Source organism: Hordeum vulgare, chromosome 7H (assembly GCF_904849725.1).
Source record: "Hordeum vulgare subsp. vulgare chromosome 7H, MorexV3_pseudomolecules_assembly, whole genome shotgun sequence".
Lineage (NCBI taxonomy): Eukaryota > Viridiplantae > Streptophyta > Magnoliopsida > Poales > Poaceae > Hordeum > Hordeum vulgare.
Genome location: NC_058524.1, coordinates 280,246,578 through 280,265,009, shown reverse-complemented (window position 1 = coordinate 280,265,009; position 18,432 = coordinate 280,246,578). Strand labels below are relative to the sequence as shown.

Here is an 18,432-nt window from a genome sequence, read left to right as displayed (position 1 = left end):
CTCCAAACCCAAGTTGCTAGTAGTGTTAATTACTCCTTGTAGTTGATGCTAGTTGGATTACTCGGTGGAAGATCATATGTTCAGATCCTAAATGCTATTCAATACCTCTCTGGTCATGAACATAATTATGCTTTGTGAGTAGTTACGTTTGTTCCCGAGGATATGGGATAAGTCTTGCTATAAGTAGTCAAGTGAATTTGGTATTTGTTCGATATTTTGATGTGCTGTATGTTGTCTTTCCTCTAGTGGTGTTATGGGAACATCGACTACATAACACTTCACCATTATTTGGGCCTAGAGGAAGGCATTGGGAAGTAATAAGTAGATGATGGGTTGCTAGAGTGGCAGAAGCTTAAACCCTAGTTTATGCGTTGCTTCGTAAGGGGCTCATTTGGATCCACCAATTTAATGCTATGGTTAGACCTTGTCTTAATTCTTCTTTCGTAGTTGCGGATGCTTGCGAGAGGGGTTAATCCTAAGTGGTATGCTTGTCCAAGTAAGGACAGCACCCAAGAATCGGTCCACCCACATATCAAACTATCAAAGTAGCGAACTCGAATCATATGAACATGATGAAAACTAGCTTGACAGAAATTCCCATGTGTCCTCGGGAGCGCTTTACGTTACATAAGAGTTCGTCCAGGCTTGTCCCTTGCTACAAAAGCGATTGGGCCATCTTTTTGCACCTTTGTTACTATTGTTACATGCTACCCGCTACGAATTATCTTATCACACAACTATCTGTTACCGATAATTCCAGTGCCTGCAAAGAATACCTTGCTAAAAACCACTTGTCATTTCCTTCTGCTCCTCGTTGGGTTCAACACTCTTACTTATCGAAAAGACTACGATGGATTCCCTACACTTGTGGGTCATCAAGAATCTTTTCTGGCACCGTTGCCGTGGAGTGAAGCGCCTTTGGTAAGTGGAATTTGGTAAGCAAACATTTATATAGTGTGCTGAAATTTATTGTAACTTGTCACTATGGAAAATAATCCTTTGAGGAGCTTGTTTGGGGTATCTTCACCTCCACCGGAAGTGAAAAGAGTTGCTCCTCAACCTACTACACCTACTAAAATAGTTTTTATGAAATTCCTTTGGGTATGCTAGATAAACTGTTGGATAATCCTTTTACAGGAGATGGAACATCACATCCCGACTTGCATCTAATCTATGTAGATGAAGTTTGTGGTTTATTTAAGCTTGCAGGTTTTCCCGAGGATGAGGTCAAAAAGAAGGTCTTTACCTTATCTTTGAGGGATAAAGCATTGACATGGTAATTGCATGGTATAGGCTATGTGATGATACTCGATCATGGAACTACAACAGATTAAAATTGGAATTTCATCAAAAGTTTTATCCTATGCATTTGGTACATCGTGATCAGAATTATATCTATAATTTTTGGCCTCGTGATAGAGAAAGTATCGCTCAAGCTTGGGGGAGGCTTAAGTCAATGTTGTATTCATGCCCCAACCATGAGCTCTCGAGAGAAATTATTATTCAAAACTTCTATGCTCGGCTTTCTCATGATAATCGCACCATGCTTGACACTTCTTGTATCGGTTCTTTTATGAAGAGAGATATTGATTTCAAATGGGATTTATTGGAAAGAATTAAACACAACTCTAAAGATTGGGAGTTTGATGAAGGTAAGGAGTCAGGTATGAATCTTAAGTTTAATTGCGTTAAATCCTTCGCTGAAACAAATAATTTTCGTGATTTTAGCGCTAAACATGGACTTGACTCTGAGATAGTAGCTTCATTATGTGAATCATTTGCTGCTCATACTAATCTCCCTAAGGAGAAGTGGTCTAAATATCATCCTCCCATAGAAGTCAATGTAGTAAAACCCAATCCAGTTGAAGAGAAAGTCATTGCTTATAATGATTCTATTGTTCCTAGTGCTTACATTGAGAAACCACCTTTCCCGGTTAGAATAAAGGATCATGCTATAGCCGCAACTGTGATACGTAAGGGCTACATTAGAACACCTACACCCCTGAGCAAATTAAAGTTTAACCTAGCATTGCTATTATTAAAGATCTCTTGGACGATAATGTTGTTGGGCATGTTATTCACTTCTGTGAAGATGCTTCTAGAACTGCTAAACCTCATGCTAGAGACTAACATAAGCCTGTTGTTGGCATGCATGTTGTTTCTCTTAAGATAGGAGATTTTTATCATGGTTTATGTTACATGGGTGCTAGTCTTAGTGCAATACCTTGATCTTTATATGATGAAATAAAAGATGAGATTGCACCTGTCAAGATGGAATTTATTGATGTTACTATTCAGCTTGCTAATAGAGATACTATCTGCCTTGTGGGAATTGTTAGAGATGTTGAAGTCTCGTGTGGTAAAACTAAGTATCCTACTGATTTTCTCGTTCTTGATACCACACAAGATAGCTTTTGTCCCATCATATTTGGTAGACCGTTTCTCAATACTGTTAATGCTCAGATTGATTGTGAGAAACAAACTGTCACAGTAGGCTCTGAAGGTGTGTCACATGAATTTAATTTTTCTTAGTTTGGTAGACAACCTCATGAAAAAGAATTGTCTAGTAAGGATGAAATTATGGTTCTTGCTTCTATTGTTGTGCTTCCTACTGATCCTTTAGAGCAATACTTGCTTGAGCATGAAAACGATATGCATATGGATGAAAGGAATGAGATAGATAGAGTTATCTTTGAACAACATCCTATCCTTAAGAATAATTTGCCTGTTGAATTACTTGGAGATCCACCCCCACCAAAGGGTGATCTTGTGTTTGAGCTTAAGCAATTACCTGATACTCTTAAGTATGCTTATCTTGATGAAAAAGAGATATATCCTGTTATTATTAGTGCTAACCTTTCAGAGCATGAAGAGAAGAAATTACTGAAAACTCTGAGGAAGCACCGTGCTGCTATTGGATATACTCTTGATGATCTTAAGGGCATTAGTCCCATTCTATGCTAGTATAAAATTAAAACTGATCCTTATTCCAAACCAGTGCCGATCATCAACAAAGATTAAATCCTAAGATGAAAGAGGTGGTAAGAAAAGAAATACTAAAGCTGCTGGAAGCAGGTATTATCTATCCTGTTTCTCATAGTGATTGGGTAAGTCTGGTGCATTGTGTCCCTAAGAAGGGAGGTATTACCGTTGTCCCTAATGATAAAGATGAATTGATCCCACAGATAATTGTCACTGGCTATAGGATGGTAATTGATTTTAGGAAATTAAATAAAGCCACTAGGAAATATCATTACCCTTTAACTTTTATTGACCAAATGCTAGAATGATTGTCTAAACACCCACACTTTTGCTTTCTAGATGGTTATTCTAGTTTTTCCCAAATACCAGTTGCACAATCTGATCAAGAGAAAACCACTTTTACTTGCCCTTTCGGTACCTTTGCTTATAGACATATGCCTTTTGGTTTATGCAATGCACCTGATACCTTTCAAAGATGTATGATGGCTATATTCTCTGACTTTTGTGAAAAGATTGTTGAGATTTTCATGGATGATTTCTCCGTTTATGGATCTTCTTTTGATAATTGCTTGAGCAACCTTGATCGAGTTTTGCAGAGATGTAAAGATACTAACCTTGTCTTGAATTGGGAGAAGTGCCACTTTATGGTTAATGAAGGCATCGTCTTAGAGCATAAAATTTCTGAAAGAGGTATTGAAGTTGATAAAGCTAAAGTTGATCGATCGAGAAAATGCCATGCCCTATAGACATTAAAGGTATAAGAAGTTTCCTTGGTCATGCTGGTTTCTATAGAAGGTTCATTAAAGACTTCTCTAAGATTTCTAGGCCTCTCACCAATCTCTTGCAAAAGGATATTCCATTTGTTTTTGATGATGATTGTGAAGAAGCATTTGAAATACTTAAGAAGACCTTGATAACTTCACCTATTGTTCAATCACTTCATTGGAACCTACCTTTTGAAATTATGTGTGATGCTAGTGATTATGCTGTTGGTGTTGTTCTAGGACAAAGAGTTCATAAGAAATTAAATGTTATTCATTATGCTAGTAAAACTCTAGACAGTGCCCAAAGAAATTATGCTACTACTGAAAATGAATTATTAGCAGTTGTGTTTGCATGTGATAAGTCCAGATCTTATATTGTTGATTCCAAAGTTACTATTCACACTGATCATGCTGCTATATAGCTTCTTCGCCGTCTGCCATCACAGACGGCAAAGAGTAAACCACCGACGGCAAAGAGTAATACACAGACAGCAAAGAATCCCACTGTCGGCAAAATTTCCGCGTCAGCCTACGACGGCATTGTAGCTTCTTTGCCGTCTGCCTCACCGAAGCGGACGGCAAAGAGCTTTTCCATCAGCTTTCCATAAGAGTAGTCAGCAAATATGTCGAGACGGCAGCCGGCAGGCGTTGCCTCCATTAGGGGCTAACGAAGGCTTTGCCGTCTGCCTCCACCTCCACTCTTTGCCGTCGGCCTCCACCTCCTCCTCCCCCCTCCACTCTTTGCCGTCTGCCTACCCCTCCTCCCCCTCCTCTGTGCCCTTTTCTTTGCCGTCTGCAGCGCCCAGGAAATAGACGGCAAAGAGACTATATGGCCAGCTGCTGCTGCCCAGGTTGCACAACTGGGCGCCACGTGGCACCTTTGCCGTCGGTCAGGTGATGGCAAAGGCCTTTGCCATCAGCTAGCAGACGACAAAGAGCCCATATTGTCACAGTTATGTTTTTTGTTTATTTCACAACACATATACATATACATAGCACATATATAGGTCACAACACATATACACTACAGGAATCGAGCATTTTGCCATCAGGACGCTACAGACGGCAAAGAGCGAATTACAGTCGACAAATTTTTTGCCGTCAGCCGATGACGGCAAATAATGTCGTCAGACCATGTGCCCGCAAAGGGTATCTTTGCCGTCAGCGTCCGGCAGAGTAGACGGAAAAATGTTTGCCGTCAGTGAAATTATTTTGCCGTCAGCTTGTCTAGTAGACGGCAAAAAATGGTTAGAAGACGGAACGGCCTAACTAACGGTCGACGTTAGCCCTTTTGCCGTCTTCCTCACCCGTACATGACAGCAAAATATGGAATATTTTTTGCCGTCTGTCTAATCTGTACATGATAGCAAAATATGCCATACTTTTGTCGTCTTGTGAAGTTACACAAGACGGCAAACCACATGTTGAGGGCGCCACATTTATTTGCTGTCATGAACATGACAGCAAAGAGCATAAATATACAATGTATATATATATAACATAATCCATACAGCATATATATATAACATAATTCATACAACATATTTATACATATATAACATAATCCATACAGCATATATATAAATATAACATAATCCATACAACATATATATAACATCCGTAATCCATACAGTACATAACACATCCGTAATCCATACATCATATATATAACATCCTTAATCCATACATCATATATATAACATCCTTAATCCATACATCATATAACACATCCATAATCCATACATCATATATATAACATCCTTGATCCATAGCACATCCATATATATAGCATAATACATAGCACATCTATATATATAGCATAATACTTAAGGACAGGCCCGGCCCCTGAACGCAAGGGGGCCCCAGCCTGCATGTTAATTTGTATTGGGCTGGACCAAAGTAGCTGGGTCATAATTTCTAAAAGGTATTTATTAAATTCTTATAGGGTGCGCAAATTTGAAACTGATTAGTGTATTTGGTTATGGTTACTTTTCTTCCTTATGTTCTTCTTAATGTTGGAATGGCTACCTACTAATCATTTTAGCTTCTTTTCCTGTTCCTAGAGCTAAATTGTTATTATTACTGTACTGATGACATACATATTAACTCTTTCTGCAGGGATCCAAACCTGACAGTTCAAGAGCTTCAAGTAAGTTCTTAGTGTTTAACATTATACATGCCAGCCCCCCCCCCCCAACATTAACAAGAACACAAGGAAGAAAAATAACCATAACCAAATGCACTAATCACTTCAAAATAATTGATCATGCTCCACATTAGAACTAATGCAATGGTGCAACAGCTTGACATGGACTTGATGCCCATTCCCAGGTGAATGAACAACCGTTCTTGGTTTGGTTCGTGACAGAGCATGTGTACGTTGTAATGCATAGGGATTTCAGCTTCAAATTTGCGCAGCCTATCTATACTTATACTAATTAGAGACTCTCAAGAAACTACCACATTAATCAGAAAATTAGAGCCGTTAATCTGGTGGGACCGAGTTATAACGGCCAGATTTAATCTATAATTAATCATGTTACTAATTACCACGTTAATCAGAAAATAAGAGCCGTTATTCTGGTGAGACCGAGTTATAACGGCCAGATTTAATCTATAATTAATTAGCTTACTAATTAGAGACTCACAGAAATTACCATGTTATTAAAAAAACTACAGCCGTTAATTTAATGGCACCAAGTTATGACGGTCAGATTTAAAGTACAACTGATCAGTAGAATTATTTTTTAATGAATCAGACAAAAAAAGGCCCGATCAAGGACTCCTATTTTCATATCGAGAGTTAATACGTAGCTTTGGGCGTGGATGTTCATTTTATTCAGGTTATCCACACACATAATTCTCTATGATAGATTTGTACCGTTCCTTCTTCTTCAATAGATTTGTACCGTTCCTTCTTCTTGAAATAGCAAATAATTATGTATGTGATATAGATTTCATTGATTCATTAAATTATTATCTCCATGATATATATTGGGTAACAATTACGAAAATAGTTCACATAGAGTAGTAATTTTCATATATTTTTGTTATATAAAATAACTTATGTGTACATGGTTTACCAATACTACAATTTTTTATGTTTTATCAATAGGAGGAGTGAAAAACGAAATAATTCATTTAATGATATCTCACGCATAGTGCTGAAGTTGTATGTAATAACTAGCCCGTGCAAATGCACGGGTGGACGACTAGTAAGAATTTAACTTTTGAGAAAAAAAGAATGGTTGTAGATGAGTACAAATTTAATAAATAATCATGTCTGGAGTTGATCCGGGATATGGAGGCAGCCATTTTGAAATGGCGCCGATGAGTATAGCACCGGGATGTCCGTGGAAGATAATGAATTCAGTAAACGAAAGGAGCGACTGTGTGGTATTGTCAACCTCAGAAAAGCATCTACATGAAGTGTGTGCCCATCCAATAGAAAACAATCCTAGTGAGTCCGGTAGCTGCAGTCTGTATAAAGAAAATAAGGGAAAGTTGAAGAATCAAATAGAACCTGGCCCAGGTCGAGTGTTCGAATTTTTGAGAACTCGAGCAGGTCGTCTTCGTTAGCGTCCTCCACTTCAGCCTCGCAAATGGGCATAGAAAAGAAAACACCCTGCAACAATGCAGCCACATGGTCACACAATATTATTGTAAGTGACAATGATATTTTAACCCAGTATAAAGATTTAAATCAACACAGCTTGGAATAGCTTGGAGCAATTCAATGCCCCAGAGACCAATATACCAAGTCAATATTTCATTCCTATTATGGTACCAAATAAGGGTAGAAAATTGACTTCAACAACCAAAAAGATATTTCTTTCAGCAAAATGGGGGAAAAAATAGAATAAGCATTGGGTTAGTCACAAAAGTATTAAAGATTCTTTATTTACATGTGAAACCAATATGATGTTGTAACTCATATGCCGTAAGTCCCCCAAAAAAATGAAAGAGGGTAATGAAGAAATCTAGAATATACTCTTTTACATGAAGAAATGAAGAAATGAGTACTTGTCAACCAATAAGTTGATCTACTTAATTGAAATAATTAGAATTTAGAAGTTGCAGGCAGTAATGTACATAATTGTTCGTCCGTAACAGAAATGTGGCACTTTAATAGGGATTTTAAGTAGAAATGTGAAAATGATGATGAGGTCGGAAAAACAAAATGAAGGACTAACCTGTTTCCGTAGTAGTGACCTAATGCCACGTGTAGATTGTGACAAGTAGGCATTACAGGACTGCTTGTCCAAACAGTTTCCACTGATAAATAGAGCAACAAATTGTGTCGTATAAACTACAGTAACAAAAGTGATGTTTAGTAAGATGAACGAGGGTGAGTCATAGAATAACACTCTAGTAAAACCCAAAGATTCAATACTTCCAAGGAAAATGAAATATAACTGCAAGAGAAGGTGATCATGAGACAAATGTGGAATCTTAACGAGTTCAGAATTCTTTGTACATGTACAAAAACAGTTAAATTTTCCATATAATTATCAAATTATTACGAAGGATCGATTTCTGAGGAGCAAGAAGATAACATAGAAGATATTCAACAGATTCTTCCGGAACATGTAGTAAAGATTCTAAAAAGAATCTTCCTAATCCTGATACCTTTTGTCAATGAACTTTTTTTCTACATGCCAGAAGGAGAAAAGGTAAAGAGATACATCCAGGAAAGTACGGGGATATTTTATCTTCAAAAGCAAACAATAGTGCAGGTCTAGTAATTACCTCCTTCTGCAGTTGATGAGAGCATAGCAGATACGATGGGAGCAGGTAACATGGATTGTGGATATACCCATGACTACAGTGCCTTTGAGAATAAGAATTCCTTGTTGCTCTCTTGCCTCATGCGTCCTGAACTTTGAGGCCTACCATTATAACTCTGAGTAAGGGGCTCGGCAACACTGCCCCTATGACTTGTACTCAAATTGTGACGCCTGTTCCACGCAAGAGTTATTATAATTTGGACCTTTGAGACAGAAAATCTAAGCAATACTAAACAAAGAAGAGAGGGTTCAATTTGCAAGTAATTTTTAATTATTTTTCCTAGTGACTGTATGTTGTACTAGACATGATATCACTTGGAGCACTGGATCATACAGACATCAATACCTAATCGAAATATCTGGAAAAAAATTGCAGGTGCAGTAAGCATCCAATGAGACTGAATGACCATTTACATATCTGATTTTCAGAGTGTCAATCAAAGTTATGTCACCAAATCAAGATACTCATGAAATTTGTCTGGGAAGGGTGCATTTTCTAAATGAAAACAAGAAATAAATTCAAGAGAAGCTAATGCATACGGACCACTTCACAGAAGATGATGAAACAAACTGCAGGGTAGTCTTCAAGCTGAGATCCAAAGGAGCTTTTTTTCCTGGTATTGTGATCTTGGAAGGGCACATCTCTGAAGACTTCAAAGGTACATCACCGGCCTGAATGTTAGTGTCACTGGAAGCTCTGGAAGCACGACGAGCTCCGAAACCTTTCAGCACTTTGTCCTACACAAAGCAGTAGACAAATTACAGGATGAGGTAATATATACATATATAGTAGTGCATTAGGTAGATATTCCTTACCATATGGAATTTTCTAGAGCCAACCCGCTTCTCATCGCCAATGTGAAGCTCTGATACACTCCGTAGAGCATTCTTGCTGTGTTTCTCAGCTTTCCTAAAACCTGGTTTTGCTGCTTCCGCAAGCGATGGAACACAAGAGTCCAACTGGGCAGAGTCGCCAAAGCTGCTGAATTTTGGAAAAAGAAATGCAAATAAGAGCCTGGACATGGCATGAAACAAGATCCACTGCATGTGTACAATAATTACCTTGGAAACGGAGATTCTGCAGACTGTGAAGCTGCTACAGTATCAGGAGACTTGGGAGCCTTCTCGTTGTTCAGTAAAGCATCCTTCTTTCAAGATATTAGAACAAGTTAATTACATAACAGAACAAGTGGTTCAACACGATGGTGTCAAATACTTGCAGAACAATGAGCACCACTATGGTTGGCAAAATGAACAACGTCTGACCTTACAATTTTCTTTCACAACCTTTCTGGATTTTTCAACTGCTCATCCTGCAGGAACCAATCAATGGAACAAGTTTCAGTGTCCATCTGCGACCCTGTAGCATATAATGCTAGCTTCCTGCAGGGCTTCCTACATTTTAAGTGTGTAATGTATCGATGTAAGGTGGAGACGAAGCTCTGGTAGGCCATGTGTTACATCTAAACCCTTTGTAACAAATATACGAAATACTGCAGTGCCTATGGTTCTACGGAACACATTCGCAAGTGAAAAACTGACAGTGCGGTTAATTTTCAGCTCCCTTGGCTATACATATGCATGTATGCAAGTTAGTAGTCTGTGGGTTGTAGTGACAAAGAACTAGCATGGATTGGGGATATGATGTAAAAAAAAGGGGAGGCATTACTCACAGCTCGGAGGGGGTCTTCCCCTTCATCCTCATGGCCTCGGCCGACCTCCCAATAAACGCGCTGCCGCTTGCCGCGGGTTCGACGGCAGCGTGCGCAACGAAACCCATCCCAAGCAGGCTACGCCTGGTCCGACCGCACTTTCCGTCCGTTCCGGACGCCGCGGCGGCGGCGGGAGCAGGCGGGAGGGGGGGTTCTTTTGGAGTGGGCGGCGCAGGCGGGATTGATTGGAGACGGCGGAGCGAAGCGGAAGCAGGCGGGCCGGCGGCGGAGAGGGGAGGGGAGGGAAAGATTTTCCCCATCGGGCAGCAGGGTGAGAGACGAGCAGAGAAATAAGCTGGGCACCGGTGAGAATGGAGCGGTGGTGAGACGGACGGCCGCGGCCGGGGAGGGCACCTGTGGCGGCGTCTCTCGCGGTCGGTGGAACCCTAGCTATTTTACACCAGAGGGAGCCAGTCGCGAGAGGGAGGGGCTTTGTTTTTTTTAGCCGGTGTGTTTTTTATCCGGTGCACCACTTGGGTTTTTTGCCGTCTTCTATACGCATACCTCACGGCAAAGTTAATTTTTGCCGTCTGCCCTTGCTAATCCAAGACAGCAAAACTGCCTGCCGTTTAGGCCGGTTAGCCGCAGTCGTGGACATCTATTTTGTCGTCATTCGTAGCGTAAGTAGACGGCAAAAATTGTGTCTTTGCCGTCATCTGCCCAAATAGTTGACGCCATAATTTTTTTGCCGTGTGGTTTCTTTTTGCCGTCTGCTTTTCGTGATTTCTGGCGATTGTATCGCTTTGCCGTCTGCCCATGACGGCAAACTTCCTGTTTGTCGTCTGCCCCGATGATTTGCTGACGGCAAAGATTATACCTGTCGTCAAAATAGCTAATACCTGTAGTGATACATATACATAGCACATAGAATTCATAGCACATATATAGGTCACAACACATATTCATAACACAAAGTTTCATCCATATATATATATACACATATAGTTCCACATATACTGTTCATCCACATATACATACACTACCGGAATCTGCTGGTTTGCCGATAGCCAGAGCTGATGGCAAAGGACAGTTTAACGGACAGCAAAGGCTTTGCCGTCAGTGTGCTGTCGGCAAAGGAACCGGCCAAGATTTTATCGGCAATCACCTTCTTTGCCGTCAGCTGAAGGTCGACCGACGGCAAAGACTTTGCCATCAGCTTTGTGTCACGGGCTGACGGCAAAGAGAAATGGCGGCAACGGCGCAGGCCGAGCCCCGTTAGAAGGTTAACGGCAGGCTTTGCCGATAGCCGTAGCAAAGCTGATGGCAAAGCCGAAACCCTAGGTCCCCTGGGTCCCCTCTTTGCCCACTGCCGTAGCAAAGCTGACGGCAACGCCGAAAACCTGGGTCCCCTTGGTCGCCTCTTTGCCGACAGCTGGAGCACAGCTGACGGCAAAGCCGAAAATCTGGGAAAATTTGGTATTCCGAGAGTTGCCAGGATACACAAGCTGCCGCCACGTGTCTTCTTTGCCGTCAGTCCACCGACGGCAAAGCCGTTGCCATCAGTAAGTTGTAGGCAAAGACCCTCTCTGCTTTTTTTGATATTTGTTTTCTGTTAATTCCCTACATTTGCAAAACATAGATACAAACAACAACATACATATATTTGCCCAACCCCTAAACAGCACCACAAGTGCATCACAAAGTGCAAACAACACAACACAAGTGCATCACCAAGTGCAAACAACACGAATATATGTAATTAAAGTGCAAACAAGATCACAAAGTATTACAAAGCATCACAAGTGCATCCGCAAATACAAGTGCATTACAAAGTTCATCTAAGACTACACAAGTGCATTACAAAGTCCCTCGAGCATCCATCCATATGCCATGCTGCTTTCTCAAAATCTGCATAATGAGAAAGAAGTTAGAAGAAGAATACAATAAGAAAGAAGTTATCTAAATTAAGCTAAGCAATTAGAAGAAGAAGTGGAAGAAGAAGAAGAAGAAGAAGAAGAAGAAAAAGAAGAAGAACAAGAACAAGAAGAAGAAGTGGAAGAAGAAGAAGAACAAGAAGAACAAGAAGAAGAAGAACAATAAGAAGAATAAGAAGAAGAAGAAGATGGAGAAAAAGAAAGAAGAGAAGTTATCTTTTTCTCCTCTTTCTTCTTCTCTTATTTCTTCATCTCTTGTTTGTTCTTCTCTTGTCGTTTCTTTTAAAACTTTCTAAACTAATTATGTCATTTTTGAGCTCTAATATCAACTAGAATTTAGTAAGCTAACTAAAGCATGGCTAATATCAACTAGAATTTACTAAGCTAACTAAAGCATGGCATAATCTAAGTTGATCTAAACAATAAGAAGAATAAGAAGGAGAGGAATAACTTACCGAATGCCAAGAAACGGAGGAGAAGCTCCATCTCCGTTGGTCGCTAGGTTGCTAGGGCTCTCACTAGGAGAAGTAAAGGGATCGTGGGATTCAACTCTGGAATGATGCTGCAACAAGGCAAGAGTTAAAATATGTGGTTAGCACGGCGACAGACAATGGTATAAGACCGTGCAAGGTTGGTCATTGAAAGGGAACTCACCGTTCCCACCGGAGAAGGCATCGGCGGAGGGGGCGGCAAACCTTGCGTCTCACACATAGCCTGCAAATTAGTTTTCGAGGAGTCAAAGAAATAGCCTTGTTGCGTCTCACACATAGCCTTGCTTCTCACACAACTGACTTACCGCAAGAAGTCGTGCATGGCCTTCACATGGGCATTATTGCGTGCCCTCTCCTCCTCAAGCAACCTCTGCGTATTCTAGTCCCTCTCCTCCAACAAGAGCCTGGTGGCCTTCCTCTCCTTGATAAGTGCGGCCTGCAACCACTACTCAAAAGGAATTTTCATCATCCATCCAGGGACAAAAGAACAAAAGAAATAATGAAGAAAACTAACCTCGATGGCAAGATCAACTGGCCTCGTGCGTTGCCGTATTACAGGAGCGGAGCTTGTTTGCCTCGCCTTGATCTGAGATAGAGTCTAAGTGATAGGGACGAAGCCATCACACATGGCCAGCGTGCCATGACTCTTACCACCACCAGAGATCATCAACGCCTCTGGATCGATAGGAATCTGGCTCGGGTCAAAGTCAGGCCCGCGTAGCTGTTTGACCACCTCAGAATAAGACGTCATCTTGTTGTAGGCGGACAGGCTTGTGTACGCCGACGGCCCGTCCCCCTCAGAATATGCCTTCGCCGTCTTGTACGAGCCCTCATGGGCCATGCTAAACGCGGCGTATCCTTAAGGCTCGGGCTGGTTATTGTGTTTGGCCTACACGAAAAGACAAAGAGTTAGTACAACAAAAATCATGAACGAATGAATTATTGATGAAACAAAACAAGGCACACATACCCATTTTTTGGCGTATTGCTTGATGTTGGCATTGCCTTGGTGGTGTGGCATACCAACCAATTGGGCACGACGGTCCTTGGCCATAGTGTGGGTGCTCAACCAAGCCTCTATGCACCACCTGTCCACTATCATCTCCCAACAATCCATCTTATCGGCCAACCATCTCGGGGGCACCTATGAATGTAAGTTAATGAAGAATGAAACTAAGTATTATAACTAAATAGAGCTAACTAGCCCTAAGAATTAATCTTTGGAATGTACATACCTCCATGTACTCGGTCTTATCAAGGTAAATCTTTCGACATTCAGTCTTTGTCTTCGGCTCCCCTTGCTTGGCGTACCAATCTCGAACAGCCTGAACACGCAGCTCGTGCCTCGTGTTATTCAATAAAATCTTGCACTCTTTCACGAGGTTCTTCTTGGACGCCTCCTCCGTCCCCTCCTCGGCCCTAAAGTAACTCTGCAATTATGCCAAATAGATGCACAGATGAATAGCGAAATGATTTGGAAGGAAATAACAATATATAACATTGTATACTTTTTATTGGGTAAAATAATAGTCACCCAAAAATCAGCCAACACCTTGTCGGCCACGCTCACACAAACAACACCATTGACATGTTTGTTTTCCGGGAGCAGCGCGGCTTGGTAGTGCTCCCACTTGAGTCCTGGCTCGGGAACCATATCCTCACCGGGCAACTGCACTATCCCGGGGAAGTGCTCCCTAAGTAAAGCTCCAAGGAGGCAGTTTGGATTCCAGGTATTCTTTGGGTAATCCCACCCCCTACATAATGATAAGGCAAAGACAATAGCTACTTGGTGAAATATAATGATATAAGGTACACAATATATATCAACTTACTTCTCGCCATCTGGCTTAATGAACGCCCTGTGCTGCAACTCCAATCGGTCTGGAACTCGTGTCATACCACGTTGGTAGACCGATGTGCTGGCAGCCCCCTCAGCCTCTGCCTCAGCCCCCTCCGCCTTAGCCTCCGCCTCAGCACCCTCCGCCTCAGTACCCTCCGCCTCAACCCCCTCGGCCTTAGCCTCCGCCTCAGCACCCTCCGCCTCAGCCTCCGCCTCAGCCCCCTGCATCAGTGTCTGCTCCTGGACGGGAGGATCCCGCACCGGTGAGACCCTCGTCTGTAAGGGTGAAGTGGCTGAGATAGAAGTAGCCGAGGGTGGTGGCGACTGGCTCCTATCATGCAGCCTCCCTCTCCCACGACCATGTCCTCTGCCTCTCTTCTTTCCTACGCCTCTCCCACGGGGCTCCTCGGCAAAGCTCTGCAACAAAGTGTTGCATCGGATTAAAGAAGCCCGGTGGAAAAATCTTCTCTAACTTGCAAAGCAACTCAGGCGCCAACTCTTCCATGTCATCTATCAAGGCACGCGACAATTCTTTAGCACAAAGAACACGGAAGAAATAGCTCAACTCGGCCAATACTAGCCATTCAACCTCGGGGATATAGCCGCGCAACATCACCGACATTATCCGCTCAAGCCATATGTGCCAATCATGACTCTTGAGCCCAAAAATTTTCATTTTTTCAATGCTCGCTCCCCTCGCTAGATTCGCAGCATACCCATCGGGGAACAACAACTTTTTTGCACCCACAAGAGGATTTCCCTTATTGCTCCCTTCTCAAGATTGTACCAGGCAGGTGGTTTGGACCAATTTTTTCTTCCTTTCGGTTCTCGCATGTTTAGTGATGGCCTATCACATAGAGTCTCCTAGTCAACTCTAGCCTTTGTATTATCTATGCCCTTATCAGTGCCGAAAAATGTGCCCCGCCTCAGCCCCCTTTATAGATTTTAACTCTTCATTAATTTGTACCCCCGTCAACGCAGGTGGTGCTGAGTGTTTGACAAATTTACCTTTCATGAAATTCTTCTTGTCTTTTCTGAATGGATGGTCCATAGGCAAGAACTGTCTATGCAAGTCAAAGCAGGAATACTTCCCACCTGCCGTCAACCAATGAAACTTAAGAGTTGCCTTGCATTGTGGGCATGGGAACCTTCCATGCACACACCAGGCAACGAAAAGCGCAAATGCCGGTAGATCATGCAACGAGTATTGGTACCAAACATACATTTGAAAGTTCTCTTTCTTAGTTGCGTCGTATGTGTTGACCCCATTCACCCAAGCTTCTTTCAAGTCATCCATCAGCGGTCGCATGTACACACTCATATTCTTCCCCGGGTAGTTTGGCCCTGGAACTATCAACGTCAGAAATATGTGCTTTCTTTGCATAATGGATGATGGTGCAAGATTGAGGGGAATGACAAATACAGGCCAGCAATTATATTGGGTAGCCGTCATACCAAAAGGATTGAACCCATCGAGGCTGATGGCGATTCGACAATTCCTTGGTTCTTTAGCTTTTTCCTTATGTATACTATCGAATGCCTTCCATGCGTCACCATCTGAAGGGTGTACCAACATCGGAACTCCATGTTCATCTAATTCTTTCCTAATTCCATGTTTGTGCCATGTCATCTGTTTTGCTGTTTCATCGAGCATGTAAAGTCGTTGAAGTCTGGGTAGGATCGGCAGATACGTAGGACAATCATGGGGATTTTGCTCTGCTTCGTCTCACCTTCACTGTTTTCTACCTCAAGATATCTGGAGGACTTGCAAAATGGACAATATGTTTCGTCCGCATACTCTTTCCTAAATAAGGCACATCCTTTCTCACAAGCATGTATCTGCTCATATGACATCTTGAGTGCACTAAGGATTTTGTCTGACTCATATAGGTTTGAAGGCATAATATGACCTTCTGGTAGAAAGCGCCCGAATAGGGTCATCACTGAGTCAAACAGGTCTCTTCCAATGTTGAATTTGGCTTTCAGAGCCATTACTTGTGCGATGGCATCGAGCTAAGAAATCTTAGTGTGCTCGTGAAGAGGACGTTTTGAAGACTCCAACATGGCATAGAAGGCTTTCGCGGATTCCTCCATCTCTCCGTCCTTGTTCCGAGCATCATCAAAGTCATTCACCATGTCTTCAATCCCTTACCATAATCATCGGTGCACTGACGCAACACCTCGTCTCTGTTACGTTGGGCCGACTCACCATGAAATGTCCGCAAGGTATAGCCGGGAGTAAAACCACGCATCTGCAGGTGTTTACCCATTACATCCGTTGTCTGTCACGAATAATTCTTGCACTTAGTGCAGTGGCACCATGTTTTTGGCTGGCCTTTAGAAAATGCCGTTTCCACGAATTCATAGGTTTTCCTCAACCATTCATCATTCATATCTCTTTGACTATGGTGACCGGTGTACATCCATTCACAATCAGTCATTCTGGCAAGCTAGCTACATAGTATCCACATATAAAACAATATAAATTATCAGTTCATCAAGTATGTTAAATTAATTATGGCCATTTTTTAATCATGGTTAATACATTGGGATGCACGGCATGCACACCTACCAACTACTAGGTAAAGATGGGTCCTAATCCCACCCGAGTATGTGTAGATTGGGTCATTTCCCCATGCTCTGCTCCCGACCCAACGCAAAATTTCGGTAGCACCTCCCCGCTGTTCTCCTGATACACGTCTCGGCAACTAACCGAGAGGATGTGTACCCGGAGAACAACAAGGAGGAGTTGTCGAAGCTCTGCATGGGATCCGGAGCAAAGCGTGGGAAACGACCCAATCTACACATACCCGGGCTGTCCATGGATAACGTTGGACAATTTGAAAGAATCGCCGTTATAAATATGCAAATGCATGCATATTTATGAGAGGAACCCTTTCGAACAGGAGACGCATATTGGTTACGCAACAACTTTGCATTTTAATACTAAAAATACCTAGCTAGATAGTGTCATCAGCACGAAGGCCGGAACAGAGCAAAATAAAGGGGGTGGAGGAGGAGTTAACAAATGTGCTCACTTTCGAATGCAGGGGAGGTCGTCGAAAACCAAACCCTCGCGGAGAAGCTACTGCACATTTGAATTCACTCAATCAACACAAATACGCACTCGCGGAAATTAAACTAACTAATACTAACATCTATTATTAATAATTTATTATTCATGTTTTGTTACTCTTCTCTTCTTCTATTTCTTTTCTTCTTATTATTTTCTTTCTATTGCTAACAGCTAGCTAACTAATACTAACAGCTAGCTGACTAATACTAAGAGCTAGCTAACTAATACTTACATGTACTAACATCTATTGCTAACTAAATCTAACTAAAAATCTACCACTAAGTAATTGCTAACTAAATTTAACTAAAAATCCACTACTAACAGATCTAACTAAGGCCTCCTTCGATTTGAAGGATTTTTCATAGGAAAAACGCAGGAATGCAAATTCCATAGGATTTGATACTGTAGCGTCATTTGATTTGCAGGAACCAGTCCGGAGGAATACTGTTGCGATCCAGAGGAACACTGTTGGTTTCCTATGATTTTGCAGGAAGTGGAGCATTGAGCCGGACCTCTTTTTTACACGAAGACCGAGGCAAGAGGGACAATGTTGCATGTCAGATTGCTCTTGTGACTAAAGCAATGCTTTCGTGAGCGCGTTCTAATGAAAAGGCATGTGCAAACGTTTTTCAATCCTTAGTTTTAATGAAAAGGCGCATTTTCAGTTCCTCCATTTCAAACGTTTCATTTGTTTCATATTCCTGTACTTTTCCTCTGTTTTTCAATCCTCAGTTTTACACATGCATTCCGATAGTTTTCCTACATTTTTCCTATTCCTATGTTTTTGCGATCCTGTAAATCTAAGAGGCCCTAACATAGAAAAAATAAACTAAAGAAAGAAAAAATAAGGGGGAGGAGGAGCTCACCGGCGAGTCGGGGCGGGGCTGGCGCGGGGCCGCGGCGGGG

At 41.9% G+C, this 18,432-nt stretch overlaps 1 pseudogene; it reads right to left on the bottom strand.

Moving 5' to 3' along the window:
- Window positions 1–7,203: 7,203 nt before the first annotated feature.
- LOC123408761 lies at window positions 7,204–9,987 on the bottom strand (annotated as a pseudogene).
- Window positions 9,988–18,432: the final 8,445 nt, after the last annotated feature.